Below are 18,093 nucleotides of genomic sequence, written 5' to 3' on the forward strand. Positions count from 1 at the left end.
CAAAACAGGATGGCCTGGATACAGTTTACTAAGAAGTACCAAAAATAAGACCACATATAAGACCAAGATTGACTTTTATCAGAGTGATGGCAAGAGCAAGGCGTGGAGGCCAAAGGGAACTGCCCAAGATGCAAAGCACTCCTCTTATCTGTGAAACATGATTGGGGGTACCACAGGTACTGGCTCACTTGTCTTTATTGATGATGTAACTGCTGATAGCAGCAGCAGAATTAATTCTGAAGTTCTACAGAAGCATCCTCACAGCAAGAAGGTCCTGTGTTGGAATCTCCAGTTTCCTTCCACAGTCCAAAGACATGCATCGATTATATTAAATACTTCAAATACATATAGCATTTCAAATAAAAACTATTTAATTAGTATCTGTATTTGGCCCAGGTCTGATATATAGACAGACTCAAGAAAATGTACGGTGGCTAGCAGTAGTTTGCAATGTAGGCTAATAAGTTACAACTCTACGTAATCCACTTCTGCAGTGCATTAGCCATGCAAGCAAGCTCTTTTGACAAAGTACTTGACATCTAGGAGTTAAGTGAAATCAATTTAGCTTACTTTCTTTAAGAATGGGTAATTAAATGAAGTCCATCCACAATTTTGTTCATGCTAGAGTACCATTACCAAGTGCGTATTGGAGAAATCTTTGGCTAGAAAAAAATGACTAAAAAAAAACAAACAAAAAAAAAAAAACACTGGCGTTACAATTAGGTTAAATGATTTGTTCTGCGAATAGCTCCTATTTTACTTACATGAACTAATATGTTTGGAAATGCTTATCGATTCTCACTGATAAACTTTTGCTTGCCTTCCATTATATAGAGTTGTGGGGGATAAGACACATGCAGTTTAGGATGAACGTTGACTAAAGCTAAACTGAAAGGCCCTAAGGAAGATGCCAGTAACAAATACCAAGCAGAGTCAATAGCATGATAACAATTCAACATCAAACATGCAAAGACTAATACCCAGTGACTAAGTTGATAAAAACCATTCCCCTTGATTACAGATGGTGTTGTGCAGTTACAGGTTTGAGCCCAGGCAATGCTTTTAGCCACCTGTGACCAAGAGTCTTCAGCAGTGGAACACAGCTGGTTTTGTTGTACTTGGACTCTGAATTGGTCATTCCAGTTTGGGAAGGAAAGTATTCTGCAAAGACAGGTTTTTAAAAAGGCTTTTTATTTAGTTTATTTCACTTTTTGTTGGAATGAAACCTTTCTGCTTCCACACCAAACATGTACAGTCTGACACTCACTTCATAGTCACAACTGATGCCAGAATTGAACATATTTTAAGGACAAGTTGATTGGCCATGTTGTTTTCCTTCTCATTTTCTCACTTTATTCTTAGAATTCTGCCAAAGCTGTAACAATACTCAAGAGATTTTGGGAGTCATTTCTGAGTTATCTATGAATGTATTGAAATGATCATAATGAAGTATCCCCAGTTTTCCTTACTATGACTTGGTACTTGTACAACTGTAAAGTCCTTGTCCATAGCCAGAACTGCATACGACTTAGCATGAATTTATATGGGCATGGGTGTAAAATTGATATAATTGTGAAGCACATGGAAAACCTGCTTCCATATTAAAGTTACACCCATAATTGCCATAAGCTCAAATATTGTGGACAAAATTCATATCTTTGTGGTTGCTGGGAGGCTTAACCTGCTAAGGCACTGTTTTAGGGCATGGAGGGGCCCCATGGTCTGGTATCAAATGCCAGTGCAAACTGTGGCCAGAAGCCCCACTCAGCTGGCTCTTGCGTCTCTCAGGGATGGAAGGGATTCAGTTGGCCAGAATGATGGCGTCTCATTGAGGTGCGGCAGTGTAGCATAATAGTTAGAGAACTGGGCTTGTAAGTCAATGGCTGTGAGTTTGATTCCCAACTAGGACGCTGCTGTTGTAGCCTACTTCTAAGCTTCAGCAAATATCCAACTGTATTGATTGCATGTAAAAATGTATCCTGTATAAGTTTCTCAAAATAAGAATGTCTGCTAAATGCTGAAATGTTATTGTTCTGCAGCTGGTTCGCTCTGTCCACAGTGTGCCTGCTTTGTCTGTATGATGTCCTTGTTCTATTTGTGATGTCATACCACATTCCTTCTACATACCTGACTTTGCTATCTTCTTCGCTTGGGCCTATTTTGACATTCTTCATACTTCCATAGTATTCCGTTAACATAAGCCAATATCTTTTCCAATACATATATTTTCTCTCTTATTTGGGCCTGTCATGCCATACAGATTCCCACAGAAATATGTGTACAACTAATTTGATATAATGAATGAGTACAGTATATTAATTTTAATTAATTAAATAATTAGTAAACAAACATGTCTGTGACTTTTCTGAAAGTAGTTTTTTGCTACTGAATAAAATCCTTATGAAAAAGCTTTTTGTTTAAAAGCTGGGAAGAAAAGAAGTCATCCAAATGAATGATTTAAGGCTAATTAAATTTCAGCAGTTTTCTTGTGCATGTTGCAATCATGCAGATCACATGTATTAAATTTTAAATCACCCAGGAGTTAACTAGTGATGAAACCATAGGTAATGGTCAATGGATGGATTAACCGAAGTAATAATAACCTAGCACAATTCTCCGTTTTAATTAGCAAAATCAAATGTGGTATTATCAACATTCAGCCGCTTTTTTCAATAAACAAAGAGGTGCCCCATCAAATGACAATTATTTTTAAATTAAATAATGTTCGTGGTAGTGTGAGGGGTTCAAAGTGCTACAGTAACAAATTGTTAGTTTTGTTTAATCATGACTGCAGTAGGCTACATACTGTACAGACACATGTTGATATATTTGGTTCAAACCATTCAGTCGTAAAACAAGGTCTTCCGCGTAGTCATGTTAATTCATGTAGGCTACCTCATTAATTTCTTTATTCACTCATTGCTTTGTGGTGTCATGGCAGGAACCGTTAAAGCTTTGCTGGTATACACCTTTCAGTTAATCAAAATATGGATTGTCATATATTCAATGGAATGTGAGAACTGGAGGTAAACTGGATTGGGACGCTTTCTGATTAGACTTCCATCAAGGCGAAGAAAGATCTGCATTAATGAAGAATGATAGTTTTTTCGATACACACGTTGACCATTCCACTGCTCTCCCATCTCAATGCAAACTCTTGCGCACCCTCTGGTGCTTGCTAGTCTCCCAAACTTCTTTGTGTTGCTTGCTTTGCAGATTGTCTTCCTTGTCTCTGTGGTTGCTCATTATTCAGAGACAGACGGAGCTCAGGTCATCTGCAGCTGCAGCATAGGAGAAGCAGGAAAGATGGCGATCATTCACTAGACCAGGCACACGCATGAGCTACAAAACAACTTTCAGAAAGATCGCTTTTCTGGACAAACCCGTAAGTAAAAATACAATTCCAAAACGTCAAGCTCAATGCTGTATTTGTGATCCATATACAAGACGTTGTGCTAGACCGAATAATCTGGAGAACGTCTCGTGAATGACCTGGAAAGAGCTGAAGGGTTTTCTTTTTTCTTAGCTAGCTAGTTTATGACCAGTCGTGGTGACTTGGGAGAGCCCGGGAGAGAACGAACATTTGAGAGCTGCTGCTGGCACCTTAACATGTAAAGTCAACTAGAGATCATGTCCTCTTCATTATTCTTACCACCCTTTTATTTATTGCTTTCGATACGTGCTTCTTTGGGGAAAATCGGGACTCTGAAATGGACCTCATTAGAGATTGTGCTGTGTTGTGAGATCCAACACTGGAGAGTTTAATTTTGGCAAGACTGGTCAGGGAATTTGCTTTCACCCTCTCAATCTATTATTCGCCTGCTTGGAGGAGAAGCCATTGCACGGATTGCTCTTCTCTCCCAGCACCAGCGGTACAGGAGCTGAGCCTCCATTAGCGACAGTCTGGCATTGCCGCTGGTCCACGTCCAGACACTCACTTAGCCATGTCCAGTTATTCTGCTCCTACATGTCTTCTGTTCAGTTAAAATCTAAACTGTTGGATTTTAATGCGCTTTCCCTCCTGACTGGAAGTACATAGTTTTGTGGCGAAATATTTAGATTTGCAGTTTGGATTCTTTACGTTCTTTCTCACCCCCTGCTACGACTGCAAGCTGAGGTTTTGGATGTCTGTGCTGTCAGTGTTCTGAAGTCAGGTATGTCATTGTGGGCTTCACCATAAAATGGAGGAAGGCAGATGAGTCTCTTAGGAGAGCCAGGAGTCAGACAGGATTTCCAACGCAAGAACAAAGGTTGACTTTCTTGTTTTGGTTATCGGTAGGAGTTATGTTCGTGCAGGTTGTGCGTCTGCACAGAGAAGAAGCTTCCTAGTGTGCGATTTTTGCTGTGGCAGAAATGGTCATGGTTAAGTTTTCCTTTTGTAGAAAATGGAGGGCGTTAGGGCTTCCAGAAGCCGGACTGTGAGGAGGGTTGGAGCCGACAGTATGAGGGTGAGAGAGGGGCATGGATGAGATAGGAATTTTAATGCTTAATTATTCAGTGGTAGAGCCTACAGGTTTTAAACGTTCTACAGAGTGGCCTTCAAGAAGATTGGAGAAGTTTATTCTTGCAGAGTTTAAAAGTTCCTGGAATTATCTTCTACCTTCCTTGATAAATTAAATGTCATCAATTAATCTAACACTCTCCACCAAGGTAAAAATTTATGGAAGCTATTTGCTGGAAAACTGAATTTGTCTGAGATTTGCATTTAATTAGAGAGTCATGTTGAATTTGTGAGTAGGCTATGTGTTACAAGTTCATTAGAGGCCATATAAAGTGTGGTGTTCATTCACATTGTGAGATTTTGCAACCAATTCAAAGCACCTTAATAACAATTTGCACAGTTTTTCAGTTCATGAAATTGTGTGTTTAGGCACTGTGGACAATTTAAATCCAAAGTATAATAATCACATCAATAAATTGTTATAACTGCAGTATATAATATTGATTTTTGATATTATTTCCCTGAAATGTTTTTCATTGTACAAACGCTGAAGATTTATAGAGTGAAATATTGATGTTTACACAAATATCAACAGCAATTTCGATCAGTTTAATAGTTCTACTGTTTATTTTTTGTGAATAGCCTACATATTTATGCTGGTCTGTAGTATGAAAGCACCTTTCACTGGAATGGTTTTAATGCATGTTTCACTGTCTTTCAAGAGAAAGGGGTTTTTGCTGCTTCTGCAGTAACACTGTTTAGTATGGAATCTTGCTGACAAGCAGACAGAGCTAGACAGTCTTTCTGCGACAAACTCTTGGCTACAAATGATCAAAATGGAGGAGTTTCTGATATCAAAGCAGATTTATAATTTCTCGGAGATCAGTGCTTTTTTAATGGGTTTTGTCAGAAGTGTTCTGTTAGACTGATGTAGCCTATTTCCTTGGAAGCATTGGGAGCATATCGGAGGGAGCAGATGCTGTTGGATTCTTCACAAGGTCATGAGGTTATGATTGTTCCAATTTCAAAAATGTTAAAGCTGATATTGACCTGATACTGTCCAACCCATCTCTGGTATACACCCCAGTATAACCTTTCATTAGCTATGTCTATCTAACTAGCTGTTGATATGGATCCACCTGCAGCTTGCTCTGATGGCTTTGTCAATATGATGCATATTTTCTTTATTTTTGTACAACACAACAAAAGCCTTAGAATGCTAACATCAGTAATGGTTGGACCACTGTAAATACTATAATATAAAATGCGGGTCTGTTTCCACATACGTATTTGTTATAAAACTTGTTTTGCAAAAGTTTGCTTGTGTCAGTCTCAAGTTTGATGACCTTTGTTTCAAGAGGGTCATAAGGTACCTCCTGAGTTAGTCTCAGGTCTACGTGTTTGGATATTTCTTTTTTGAAATCTGGGCTGTAGTCTTTATCTGTGGCTCCCCAGTGTATTTATCCTACAGGAAAATGCATTCCTATTCAATACTTATTTGATCCCTACAAAACTGAACTTGTTGTGTGCAGTGACTGTAGATGAGATTGGATACTGCAGTAGACACATTTAAATTCCTACAAGGTTGTCAGATTTTTTGGATGGTATTTCATATGATTTGTGAGGAACTCTGGAAATGAAAGAGTCTCCTCCAAAAAAATAAAAGCAATAATAGAAGTTAACAAACATTAATTGACAAAAATAAAAGGGAAGACTGTTACTTTCTCCTGACACCCACAGCTTATGGAGCTATAGTAGCAGATTTGCAGATTTGTAATGAATATTCAGAAGTATTCAACATTCTCAGAACAGTTAATAGGTTTTTCAACTAACTGTTTTGTTCAGGAACAGGTTTAAATTAGCCTATATTAATTCATTACAGCAGGGTTGTCTAATCTTATCCGAAAAGGGCCGGTGTGGGTGCAGGTTTTTGTCTTAGGCCAGCACTAAGAGACCTGATTGAAGATCATGGTTAGTTAAGTAGTTAAATCAGGTGTTGTAGTGCTGGTTAAAACAAAAACCTGCACCCACACCACCCCTTTTCGGATAAGTTTGGACACCCCTGCATTACAGCTTTGGGGGCATTGAGAAAATTAAGGGGTACATGCTGTGAAATTGATGTATTCAAACAACTTATTTTTGAAGCCAGGATATTTGTAATGGGTGTAGAAAATGTAAAATGTATGTGACTACAAATGTACAGTGAAAAGCTTGAAGTGCACGCAGTCAGACAAAAACTGTGGATTTTGCTGCATGTTTAATAGCTTTGATGTACAGCTGCTTGGTCTTATTTTGTTCATCAAAGACATTGCACCTGCAGTTGACTGTAATTGCAGCTCTGGTCGACTAAGTCATGGTTTTCGTGCTTTTCACATTTGTTTTTCTGCTGGAATATTTGCTTTTGGATGAAACTAAGCATAATGGAAGTTTTATAGTTCAGACTAGATACACTAAGGTTAAATTTAAATTTTAATGATGGGGGATTTAAAAATATCTTTATTCTGAATAAGGTCAAGGGAGTAAATTTCAAATTATGTATGGTTAAAATTTAAAATCCTTATAGATATTCAGAGAGATGTGAAATTATTTACCATTTTGGATGCCTAAATTATGCCAGATTAGCAGATGGTCAAATGGAAACAAAATCACGTCAGCCATTTGTCTTTATTGAAAAGAATCCTTATTGAAGTTTTGGTTTTTTAATGTATATTGGACATTCATCTTGACTGTATCTCCAACTAAGAATGTTTACTAGGGCACAGTTCAGTAGCATTCTAGTTGCAAATTAAATTTTCATTTTGTATAATATTGATCAGGTGGCATAATTTAGAGCTGTGGCAGTATGTACTCAGTTGAATAACACCTTTAAGTGAACTGTTTGTGTAAATAAATAGCTACAAGTAGTGAACAGAAAAATTGAAGCAGTATAACAGCAATATAAACTACCTTGGATTAGGATTTTGGGCCACATCTCGGGCCAGGATAGCTATATGCATGTTCTGCACTGCATAGAGTGTACCAGTGTCTGGAATTCAGTCACTAATTAAGTCACCGGACCTGAACTCAGTCGAACATCTGTGGGAGCAGTTTAAGCGGGAGAAAGCCAAACATCAAGTAGCCTAACATCAACAGATCATCTATGGGAGCTGTGTAGAAAGTTCTGGGATGAAATGGAAGATGAGTTGTTGCATAAGCTGTTGGTACCAATGCCAAGCAGAATGAAGCCAGTAATCAAGGTGAAAGGTGGATACACTAAGTACAAACAATCTTTGACCTTCAATAACTACCTAAATAGTTACATTTGTTGACTTATAAAATAATGTGGAAGAGAGTTGTCGTAGTTGTATTAGCCCTTGAAAAATAATGAAAACAATAAGTTCTTTAGTGTGCTCTGTTTTTGTTACCAACTGTATAATTGGTAAAATTTCAAAGTATTACTTTTGGTACAAATTACAAATAATTGAACACCACCCCATGCTAGCACCATCCCACCTTCCAAATATAGGGATGGTGTGTTGCATGAATGCTTCTCATCAGTAGAGACATCAGTATTGCGGAAAAAATGGTAAATTACTTTTAATTTACAGTTTGGGATAGGGTTGCTTCCAAGTTCTGAATTAGGGGGCTGAATAGAGTTCATTTATATTTTTATTTGGTAAATATTGGTAAACAATGCAGGACTAGAATTAGAAGGGGTGTTAAATTTGAATAATTCATTAGAATGTTTCCAAGCGGCCAAAGCAAAACCCCCCATTCACTCTCTCTCCATTGCATTCATTGCCTTTAACTGACAAACCAAGAGTCTGAGTTCATTAGTTACTTACATTTGGTTTTATAGTATCACTACATCTTCTAATAATGCTGTGAGGCCTTAGGATTACAGGATTCTGACATACAGCCTGGTCAGAAATGAGTTCACATAGGAATGCTTTGTAGTACACACAGAACCCTCCAAAGTAAATAATACTGTTCCTAAAGATGAGCAAAAATTACTGCATAAAATAAGCATTGCATGTAATGAGCTATACTGTATGCTCAAAAAAATAAATAAATAAATGAGAGAATTATTTTATTGCCAATAGGCTTTTTGGAAGGGTTGCCAGAAAAAAGTTTGCTAAATGACATTGGAACTTGGATAGAAACCAGGTGTTATGGTCAGATGACGCCAAATTGTCTTTTTTGGCCACACACATCAGCAGTGGGTTTGGCATTGGAACAAGGACACTTATGTTGAAAATAACATCTTACCTATGGTGAAATGTGGTGGTGGATCTGTTTTGAGTCTACTGGCCCTGGAGCCCTTGTTAAGGTCAATGGAATCATAAATAATAATATGTACTAATATGTACCTTGAGATTTCAGTCAGGTTCCCTAAAATTTGGTCTTTCGGCAACAGAATGATCCAGTTCCCCACAATCAAGAAAGAAATGGTTAACAGGCCACAGAATTACTGCAATTGGTTGCAAGCCACAAGTGCAGACCAAAGGATCTTAAAGATTTATATATGTTCATTAGTCTCATAAAACACTAAGGATGAAATTTGCAAGGGATTGAAGACAGGGGTGTGAATATTTGTGTAACTTATTTATTATTAAAAAAATAAACTTATAGAAAATTACGTTTAGATTTTTTTCTGAATTGTTAACATATAATATTTTCACAGTTTTATGAAATATAGCTCAGAACTTAGGCTATAGTATTTATTTTATTCAGTCTTTTGTTCATCTTTATTAAGGTTATTAATTATTTTGGAGGGTATTGTTATACTTCACTTGTACAATGTCTGTAACACCTGGAATTATATCTATGAATCAGCAAAATGGTTTTAACGGTAAAACCCCTTTTGACATGTAATTACAAAGTTCCATCTGTCTATCCCATCAGAAAACACTAGGCCATCTTAATAGCCAGTCAGGTGTCAAATTGTTTAGGCTAATTCTTTATTGACATTTCAAAGTAGTATTGTATTTCCTAGAAACATGCTTTTAATCTCAGATAGGTTCAGTGTAATGCTCATCTGTGAAATTTTACATTATACCCATGCTAATGGAAAAAAATACAGTGAAGTGGAGTCAAACCCATGCAGTTTCTACTCCAGATAGCAACACATCGCCATAAGATTTAACATCGTCAAGCATAACTAAATATAAAAATAGAAAATCAGTTGTTTAAATATAAACTATTTGGGTGTTATCTCACAGTTGCAAGAAAAAGTTTGTGAACTCTTTGGATTCACCTGGATGTCTGCATTAATTACTCATTAAATGTGGTCTGATCTTGATTTAAGTCAATAATAGACAAATACATTCTGCTGAAACTAGTAACACACAATCAGTTGCACTTTTCATGTTTTTATTGAACACATTGTCTAAACATTCATAGTTCAGGCTTGACAAGTATGTGGACTCTTGTATCTAGGAACTGGACCTTTTTGCAGCAATAACCGGCACCAAATGTCTTCCTATAGCTGCCGATCAGATCAGACTCGCACAATGCTTAGGAGGAATTTTAGACCATTCCTTACACAACTGCTTCAGTACCTTGAGATTTCGCTGATTTCTTACATGAGCAGCCCTCTTCAGGTCATGCCACAACATCTCAATGGGGTTAAGTTCTGAACTCTGACTAGGCCATTCCAAAACATGAATTGTCTTCTGTTTATAACATTCTGTCTTACTCATGTGTTTTGGGTCATTGTCTTGTGGCACCACCCAACTTCTGTTAAGCTTCAGGTGATGGACCGCTACCCTGACATTCTCCTGTGAAATTTCTTGATACAGTTTTGAATTCTTTGTTCTCTCAATGATGGCAAGCTGTTCAGGCCCTGAGGCAGCAAAGCAGCCCCAAACCATGATGCTTCCTTTACACAGTTAGAATGAGGTTTTGGTGTTGGTGAGCAGTGCTTTTTCTCTCCAAACATACTGTTGTGCATTTCTGCAAAAAAGTTCAACTTTTGTCTCATCCGTCCATCGAATATTGTCCCATAACTTCCAGATGGCCTCTTGCAAACTTGAGGCGTGCAGCGATGTATTTTTGAAGAGTGGTTTCCTTCGTGGTATCCTCCCATGAATACCATTTTTGTTTAGTGTTTTTCTTATACAGGGCACATGAACAGAGACTTTAGCAAGTTCAAGAGATTTCTGCAGGTTCTTTGCTGCTACCCTAGTGTTCTTTTTGACCTCCTTCAGCATTGAACGCTGCACTCTTGCTGTGATCTTTGCAGGATGCCCACTACTAGGGAGAGTAGCAAAAGTACAGAATGTCCATCATTTGTGAACAACTTGTATTATTGTAGATTGATGAACGCTCATGCCTTTAGAAAAATACTTTTGCAGCCTTTTCCACCTTTATGCATCGTTCTTCTTCTGAGGTCCTCTGAAAATTGATCAGGGCATGGTTCACATGAACAGATGTTTCTTAAGAAGAGCAGACTCTGTCAGTAACCAAACTTTGTGTGCCTTTTTATAGGGCAGGGCACCAATCTATACCTCCAATCTTATCTCATTGATTGGATCACCGGTCTCCAATTAGTTTTAGGAGAATTCAATAGCCTAGAGGTTCACATACTTTTTCCAGCCTAGACTGTCAATGTTTAAACGATGCATTCAGTATTGACAAGAAGTACTATTATATGTGTGTTATTAGTTTTACGTATAGTCAAGAGAACAGGTAGTAAATAAATTTGTCTAAAGATGTCATCTAAAATGCAGGTGCTGGGTGGTGAGGACTGTGTAGTGAGTTTTGGGGATTGAGACCAGTGCATGTTTTATTTTTAATTTAATTTTATATCTATTTATCAGTGGAATGAAACCTTTTATGTAGTTGAAGTTAATAAATATATGTGTGAAATGTTTTTGTAAATGCTATTTATTTATTTATTTATTTATTTATTTATTTATTTATTTATTTATTTATTTGCTTGCTTCCTTTTTATTTGCCACCTTAATCTCACCTTGAAACCATATTTTTTTCTGTGTCTAGTACAAAGATTTACTGGGGATCAAATATAAGTCTTGGCTTGACAAATGTGAAGAACAATAAAAAGAACAATTTGAATGTAAGAATGTAAGTATTTGTCTGTGAGCAGTAAGGTCCAGATTAGGCTTGTTATGACTTGTTACTATTTTGACACTGGTGTTGCATCTCTCTAAAACACCATTGATATCGGTTTTACCGGCATCAAACTTCCCTTTAAACTTATCTTATACACCACTCTGACTACTGCAACTCTCTTCTGGCTGGACTACCGGCATCTGCCACCAGACCCCTGCAACTCATTCAGAATGCTGCGGCTCGTCTGGTCTTCAACCTCCCCAGACACTCCCACGTCACTCCCCTGCTCACTACCCTCCACTGGCTGCCTGTTATAGCTCGCATCAAATTTAAAACATTGGTCCTAGCATACCAGGCAGTCAAGGGATCAGCCCCAGCATACCTCCACCAGATATTCAAACCCTACATGCCAGCCAGATCCCTCCGTTCTGCTACCTCAGGACGCCTAGCACCTCCCCCTCTTCGCACCTGCACTTCCAGAACACGTCTCCTGTCTGTTCTGGCCCCACGATGGTGGAATGACCTCCCTGTGGAGGTCAGAACAGCTGAGACACTGACCCATTTCAAACGACGACTGAAGACTCACCTCTTCAGGCTGCACCTCTCCCCATCCCTCCCTACCCCCCTGTAAATGACTGTAAGCTTAGGGTTGTAACTAGGCAGCTGTTTCGTAGGTGACTTAGGTGCATTAACTGTCTTAACTACTTGTATTTTTTCCATAGACTGCGTTGTTGCCGTTCTCGTTGTTAGTGTTAATCAGTTTAACCTTCAGGGTCCAAGTTGAACTATGCAATTGTTCCCTGCACTTGGACCGGTACTTCTCTCTAGGGGTTTCGTCATACTTGTTCCTGGTTATGGTTATACACTTTGTTGTACGTCGCTCTGGATAAGAGCGTCTGCCAAATGCTTGTAATGTAATGCTAACTACCACATTAGCTTTCAGCACAACCTGCAATGACGGCGCTCTAACAAAACCCATGCAAAATCAAAAAAAAAAGTTTCAGATATTTGCCATAAATATTCTTTGAGTATGAGTGTAACGAACATGGTGTACATGTATCCACAATTTTAAATAATGCTGATGAAGTGTGCACAATTTTGCAATGCACAATAGCGTAATTGCATTAGCCTAATTGAGGACAACTGGCTATATCTGTTGGTATTGAGTATTATATGAATATAATACAATGTGCTTATATTCATTTAATAATGTCAACATTAAAGCTCTGCATTAAAGATGCACTTTTATTTATTTTTTTACTTTTTTAATTTTAAAATTGTAATTACAAAATACCGGTATTGAAGGTGTGGAGATAATTTTACCGGTGTAACCTGGTGCACCATATGCCATCCACTACTAGGCTAGTCCGGATGGAGATACACCATTCCATTATTATCCATTTGAACCGTAATTGGATCAGTTATATGCCTTAATGATGTCACAACCCCTGCAGCAGGGCAAGATTATGCTCTCTGGCTCCGTTGATGACAACTGTTGAAGTAACCAGGTCTGGTAGCCACTTGGCACACAATTAGTCATGTGTAGGGCCCCATCAATTATGGAAGGTTGCTTTTGACATTCATGCAACTGCCAGCACTTTCTGTTTTGTGGATGTGTACATTCACAGAAGTTGTATGAACATACCCTTTCTGCTGACTGTCAATAGAACAGGGCCAGCTTGTTTAAACAGACCCAAGGCCACTGACTGAAATCCATTTGTGGAATAGCATGAGTGTACGCAAAGGCTGCATCTACTCTGTGTTTGTAAATGAGATGCAGTAAACAAATTCTGACGGCACTGGAACTGTGGAAAAATTCTGAATTCTTTTGAGTGGCTTGATCCTCGGCCAGTGGGCTCAGGCTGGACAAGGCCTTCTTTGAATATGAACAGTCATGGTCCTGTAGAGGGGATCCACTGGTGCCCAGAGGCAATGCAGCCGTTCAAAGCCAATTAAATATTTAAGGTCTTGGGAGAAGGTCTCACTGGTAAGTTAATATTAATGGATCTCATCTTTCCACCACAAGTGGTATTACTGCAAGAGGGTGGTTTGGCTCACCTGGAGAGTAATTTCATTAATCAAAAATAGTCTTTATTAGATTTACCAATGTTTAATTGTTCCCAAAGACGTACTTTTCTAAAATGAAATAAAACAAAATCCATGAGTTGTATTTAGGTTTGATTGATGACCTGCCTTTCCATATTTGAAATATCCTAATAAAAAAAAATGCATTTCCTGTTCTACTAAAAAAAAAAAAACAATCATCCTAAGGTCTACATGAAAGTTATTCTGATGGTGGATCAAGCCCGAAAGATTTGTTAGTATGTCCTCTACAGGTCTTTCCAAGTCAGACCATCTTGTAACCTCACCCGCTGTAACCGAAGTAACTGCTATGTCAGGGTTGCATGGAAGAAGGCAAGGCTGAAAGTATTTGGCCGAGGTCCATGGAATTGGCCATTATATGAAATCTGGCCTGAGCTTCTGTCAGAATAACTGCATTTTTGTATTTGACATGGGTGTGCTCAGTTGTCATGGGACTATTTGATAGCGTCCAAGGATAAAAGAAGCCAACTTTACAAAAAATGTCCCTTTGGGGTTTTGGATCAGTCAATTATTTGTACATTTGGCAGTGGGAACATGCTGAAGTAGGCAAAGGCATGCAGAATGTAGTTGCATGATGTGTGATAAGCAGATTTTTTAGCTTTGTGACATTGGTTGATACTCTGTGGATGTAATGGGTTCAGATGGAAATTAGTCGTTGATCTGCCCGGTTGCATATTTTTTCTCACTCATGCAAGGCATTTGTCACTGACTACCAGACAGTCTGCACTCCCAGTACATGATAATTGAAGAGCTAAGCCATGCACTTAGTTTTATTTCAAAACAGAATCCATGTTACTTTTAAAATATTGTCACTGATATATTGAACAATTGATGTCTTCATAGGAAAACCTACGTTCATATTTTAGGAACTAAAGTTATTCATATTTTATTATAATATTAAACTTAATTTTTTATTATTATAGTAGTCAAGTAGTAGAAGCAGTCACAACATTAGTATCAATAAGAATAACATCAACTGTTATTTTTATTGTTTTATTATTTGTTGGAAATAATTATAGGATGGAAGAAGCCAAGAAGAAATCAATTTTGTTCTGCCTTATTTAAAAAAGTAACAGCATCCATGCAAAAGGCACCAATTATGTGCTTATTAGCAGCAAATTGGCAACCCATTAAGCTTGTTTTAGCGCTTAATAAGTGGCCATTAGGCATTTGTTCTGCGCATATTCATATATTTGTAGGCCTAATATTGAACCTGGATTGTAAAAAATGTATTTTATTTTTTACTTTCAAAATATTCTTGATTTCTTATACATATAAATTGTTAAGATTGGTAATCAACATCTACATTATATTTTTGGGATGACTGAATTGGAATACAAATTGATTGTTAGGCTTGCCTACTGTTTTTCTCCTTCAGTCATGAGACCAGTCAGTGTACATATTCACTGGTATCAGCAATCCTTGCACTATTTGAAATGTTACACATTTTTCACATTCATGAGACTTTAGGGTGCAAGTGTTTACATATGAATTGGTCAAATGACACTGTATACACTGTGGCAACATTCTTTTGTAAATATTTGTACCCTAAATAACAGCAATGCTGTTTTAGTCAACTTTGTGCAATACAGCCACTAGTTATTTGTCTATTTACAGAAAATTGGCGGTCAGTTTAGCATGTAGCACCTAATAAATGGGTATTTTTAGGTTATCCATTTTCACACATTATTTTTATGTACTTATAAATATGAGTCTCAAATAATAAAGCTTATATTATTTACAACTGTATAAGTGTTAACAACCTATTTAATATAATACAAAAGTGATGGTTTGTTTTGCTGGTGTGACATAGTTATGAAAAGAGTTTTCTGGACCTTGACACAGCAGCCATGCAGACAGTGAGACATACTGTGTGGTGTCAGGAAACCAAGACCAAGTTGAATTATCTGTATTACATGCAAAATATGTCACATTACTTCCACTGTAGTTTTGTTGAAGGAAAACATTAGAGGCTGTCATTAATCTGTAAATTATTTATATGTGATCAGCCCAGTGACCCCAAATGGCAAGTGATTAATTTAATGAAATGTAAATTTAGTTAGAATTCCTGTCATCATAAGGGAGCCAGAGGTGGCATGGTCCAGATATTTTATTATGATTAATCCTTTATAAAGGATACATAATCCTGATCGTTATTTTATATGAAAAGTAAAAATAAAAAATGGGAACCTTGGTAAGCAAATCTAAGGGAATCTTGGAATTTGCTGGAAGAATGTTTGCTGGCAGTTCTCCCCAAATACTGTAGTATTTTTTTCATATTTTGAGGAGATGGGAAGGCGTAGACAAGACGTTGTTATAGCTTCCCTCAAACGGTGATCTCTGTTCTGCTTTTATTGGCTGTGATGGCAAAACAAAGCAAGAAGAGGAACTGGCTCGGGTCTTTGGTCTCAACTATACAGTCCCATCGGTGCAAGAACATTGCGTTAAAGCCAGTGGAGAGGGTATTGCATTGCCTTGGCTTTGAGGCTCATAAAATGGGGGACAACCTGCAACTGTTCCTTTTGAGAATGCAGTGGGCTATATAAAATGGAGGCATCTGTGCAGAGCCAGCATTCTCGCTGCCTCTGCTGTGATGCATAAGATAATTCTGTCAGGCTAGAGGCAGCCGCTGGGGGAGATGGCTTCTTGAGCAGGTTGTGCAATAGTCTTATGAAGCAGTGGACATTGAGCCACACTTGTCTTTGGCTCTCAATGGATTGGTGTTCTGTTTTTGTGAAATGGTTGTTTTTTTCACTCAGAGGTCTCACAGAAATGTGAAACGGTGTAACATGTTTGCCCAACAAAATGCTGTCATCATGCCACTTTAAAAGGGGTTGTTAAATTTTTTGTGGTTTACATTTATATTAATGTTTGAAGTTCTCATGATAATAATAATGGAAAGCTGGAAACTAGTTAATAGAAGGGGCCTGTCTCACTCCAGGTTGTCTAATGAAACTGTAGATGACAAGAAAAAGATTGAAGGCTGTTTTGGAGCACCTACCATGATGTTTGATTCTTTTTCCTTGAAATTGTGAAACAGAATGACCCTCAGTGTTGCAAACAGCTCTGAAGAAACAATCAAAGCTCTCACAGGAGATAAAAAAGGATCTGTGCAAGGTTTCTTTTGCCATGGTATGACTTTCTATGGTGATGTTATCTTAGGATATTTCATATATGAGCCATATATAAGCAGTTGTGTTTGATGGAGAAGAAGTTTTTGTACAGCAGACCATTGGTAAATAGAGCAGCAGGCTGATGGTAAGTATTAAAGGCTAGCTGGGTAATGTCAGGTAACCATCTGTTAAGGCCTTGTGGACATTTTATGTGACCTTGCATGATTGGGTTCCAGACATCACAAAGCAAATGACTGGATTTCACTTGATAGATGGAAATGTCGCAGCCAGCCTATGGTATCAGGTGGTAACAATGGCATTGCTTACCATTATGTTACATCACATTAAATGGCAAATAACAATGATATGCCTGGGAGAAGTTTCATTTTGGAGCCTTCAGTGTCATTCGTAAACTTAATGCAAGTTTCAAATAATGCAAAATGTTTTTGAATAATTTTTCCCCTCCTATATGCCAGAAGCAATTAGTGATGTCTTTGAAGATGTCAAAATCAAATTTTAAGAAAAGGTCATCAGATTTTGACTTATTTTTAACAAATGATTTGTATTTTACATGCGTTTAAGTGCACATGGCTAAAGTAATCGGAGACAAAAAAATCCTGTGAAGCCATCTAAGCCAAAATTCAGAAATTCCATGCAACATGCAACAATTCATAGTGCAGTTTCTGGCGAGTGCCCAAATAACTGGCAATAACTGGTAATACAAAGCCTCTCCTTTCATTGGCCCTCTGTCAGGTAGAGTCTGCATGAGAGGGTTTATTTAAATGAGACAATTGGGTTTATGGTTGACCAAAATGATGAAGTATCACATAACAAAAGTTACATATTTATGTAGTGTATCGGAGAGGTGCTCAACCACAGACTACATTGGTGGCAATCAATGGAACAAAATAACGCAACTTCCATTTGGATCATGCCTTTGAAGGACAAAATGGCAAATACTATCTTTACTGACAGCCACCTTGTAAATGAGGCTCAACCTTTATTAACCTCCATGCTTTTGACTCTGTGCCAAACCAAATCAGTGGTTCATAAAGTTAGTTTCCTTGAAAACTGAAGTAGACTAGCTAGCCTAAGCCTCAAAACAACATTACTCTTGTGAAAATATTTTTTGACAGTTGTAGTCTTATAAGCCTACGTATTATCATCGATGGTATACCTTTGGCATCTGAACTTTGTTGGTATAGCAGAGGTGATCCTTGTCATGACTTCCATTGCCCGTACTATGATGGAATCGTTGGAGTGTCCACATTAAGGCTGTCTGATTTAGATTTGCTTTTCTGTTATTCTTTGAATAGGGGAAATATAATCAAAGATGCTTGCTGAAAATCTGTTTTTTGTGTTTCAAAATGTGATCTCTTGCTT

At 37.7% G+C, this 18,093-nt stretch overlaps 1 protein-coding gene across 3 annotated transcripts in view; it reads left to right on the top strand.

The window, feature by feature from the left end:
- Nucleotides 1–3,230: 3,230 nt before the first annotated feature.
- Nucleotides 3,231–18,093, top strand: part of znf462 (zinc finger protein 462) — a 43,211-nt gene continuing 28,348 nt past the window's right edge. For 2 of the 3 annotated variants that reach the window (XM_064306876.1, XM_064306878.1), the window contains exon 1: nt 3,231–3,385. The gene's annotated coding sequence lies outside the window, so the exon portion shown is untranslated. The remainder of the gene's footprint in view (nt 3,386–18,093) is intronic. The other variant, XM_064306877.1, reaches the window with a different exon arrangement.

This window comes from Anguilla rostrata, chromosome 14, assembly GCF_018555375.3.
Source record: "Anguilla rostrata isolate EN2019 chromosome 14, ASM1855537v3, whole genome shotgun sequence".
Classification (NCBI taxonomy): Eukaryota; Metazoa; Chordata; class Actinopteri; order Anguilliformes; family Anguillidae; genus Anguilla; species Anguilla rostrata.